Here is a 2,701-nt window from a genome sequence, read left to right as displayed (position 1 = left end):
GACATATATTTTTTTCAACGTGCTGTGATGTTTCACAAAAGTACTTGAACTTTCTATTCTCATAGCTTCTACAGATAATAATTTAAAGTAATTTTTTTGCTAAAGGTATAATTATATTATTGATTGATTGACTATGACTTTTCAAATCACCCAGCAGTGCTATTTGCAGAGTTAGTTCTAGGCAAATGTTGCAATTCTTCAGCCATTCCTGGATCTGCGACCAAAAACAAACTACATTTTGACATTACCCCAAAATGATCTAATGATTCTGTCTCTTCGCAGAAGAATCTCCAAGCTGGGATGGTTGTATCCCCCATATATATAACATTCTAATGGTTGCAAMAATTTTGTATAATAATTTAAATTGAAAAACTGTACGTTTTGAATCTAGCTTCGTTTTGCGTATTCAAAAAACATGTGGCATGGAATCAGTACGTGAACAATCTCTTCCCAACTATTTTGCAATCTATATGGCAAAGCTGTCAATTCTTTGGTCCTTAAATGAAATATACTTTTTATTTATCACATCTTTCTTTAACCAATTATGGTCTTTAATTCAGGGCCGACAGACAAGTTCCTTACTTTTTCACCCTACCACTTTCCTCTTCCATTTTCTTGGTAATGCTGCAATTAGTTGGTTGTAATTTTGGGTAGAGCAGACATTTCCATATATTTTTGATAGCTACATGTGAAACATAACTCCAACAGTGCTATTTATGAAATCATTTACAAAGATTATACCTTTTTTTATGTCTTGTCATTGTTGGTAATCAGGCCTACCACTGTGGTGTCGTCAGCAAACTTGATGATTGAGTTGGCGGCGTGCGTGGCCACGCAGTCATAGGTGAACAGAGAGTACAAGAGGGGACTGAGCACGCATCCTTGTGGGGCCCCAGTGTTGAGGATCAGTGTAGTGGAGGTGTTGTTGCCTACCTTCACCACCTGGGATCGACCCGTCAGGAAGTCCAGGACCCAGTTGCACAGAGCGGGGTTCAAACCCAGGGCCCCGAGCTTAGTGATGAGCTTGGAGGGCACTATCCTGTTGAAGGCTGAGCTGCAGTAGATTCACAGCATTCTTACATACTATAGGTATTCCTCTTGTCCAGATGGGATAGGGCAGTTTGCAGTGTGATGGCGATTGCGTCATCTGTGGACTCCATCTGGGCTGGCAGCCTTGCAAGGTTAACACGCTTAAATGTCTTACTCATGTTGACCACACCGAACGAGAGCTCACAGTCCTCATATGTCTTGTGTCTGAGCTGTTAAATTGCCTTACAGAGGGCATAGCTGGACCTTTTGTACTCGCCTGTTAATACAGAGGTTATAGCCTCTATACCTCCACTCTGGCTCCCAAGGCCTGTTAATACAGAGGTTATAGCCTCTATAGCCCCCCTGGCTGCCCAAGGCCTGGTTAATACAGAGGGTTACAGCCTCTATCGCCATCTCTGGATCCCAAGGCCTGTTAATACCGAGGTTATAGGCCTCTATAGCCCCACTCTGGCTCAGGCCTGTTAATACAGAGGTTATAGCCTCTATAGCCCCACTCTGGTCCAAGGCCTGTTAATAACAGAGGTTACAGCCTCTATGCCCCACTCTGGCTCCAACGCCTGTTTAATAAAAAAAAAAACTAACCCATAAACAACAAAAATATACCAAAAAAAACAAAATAAATAAATATTATAAACAAAACAACCAGAGGTTATAGCTCTATAGCCCAGCTCTGGCTCCAAGGCCTGTTAAATACAGAGGTTACGCCTCTATAGCTCCACTCAATGGCTCCAAAGGCCTGTTAATACAGAGGTTATCAGCCTCTATAGCTCCACTCTGGCTCCCAAGGGCCGTTTAATAAGAGTGTTATAGCCACTATAGCCCCACTCTGGCTCCCAAGGCCCTGTAATACAGAGGTTTACAGCCCTCTTATACCTCCACTCTGGCACCCAAGGGCCTGTTAATACAGAGGTTATAGCCCTCTATACGCCACTCTGGCTCCCAAGCGCCTGTTAATACAGAGGTTACAGGGCCTCTATGCTCCCCCCCCCCTTCTGGCCCTTTTCCCCCCCCCAAGGCCCCTGTTAATACAGAGGTTATAGCCTCTATATGCTCACTCTTGGCTCCAAAGGCCTGTAATACAGAGGTTACAGCCTCTATAGCCCACTCTGGGCTCCCAAGGCCTGTTTAATAAGAGGTTATAGCCTCTATAGCCCCACTCTGGCCTCCCAAGGCCTGTTAATCCGGGTTACAGCTCTATAGCTCCACTCTGGCTCCCAAGGCCTGATAATACAGAGGTTAATAGCCTCTATAGCCCCCACTCTGGCTCCCAAGGCCTGTTATACAAGGTTAACAGCCTCTATAGCCCCACTCTGCTTCCCAAGGCTGTTAATACAGAGGTTACAGCCTCTTATAAGCCCACTCTGGCTCCAAGGCTGTTAATACAGAGGTTATAGCCTCTATAGCCACTCTGGCTCCCAAGCCTGTTATACAAGAGTTACAGCCTCTTATAGCCGCCACTCTGGCTCCCAAGGCCTGTTAATTACAGAGGTTCAGCCTCTTATAGCCCCACTCTAGCCCCACTTCCAGTGGACTAGACCTTTACCAGCTGTGGCAGGATTTTATTGAAATAAACTCAAAGATTCTGTCTGAGAACACATATATATTTTTCATTGTTTTGCAAACACACAATGAGTGGTTTACGCAACATGCT

This window comes from Salvelinus sp. IW2-2015, linkage group LG4q.2 (genome assembly GCF_002910315.2).
Source record: "Salvelinus sp. IW2-2015 linkage group LG4q.2, ASM291031v2, whole genome shotgun sequence".
NCBI classification, from domain to species: Eukaryota; Metazoa; Chordata; class Actinopteri; order Salmoniformes; family Salmonidae; genus Salvelinus; species Salvelinus sp. IW2-2015.
Note: the sequence above shows the minus strand (reverse complement) of the source record.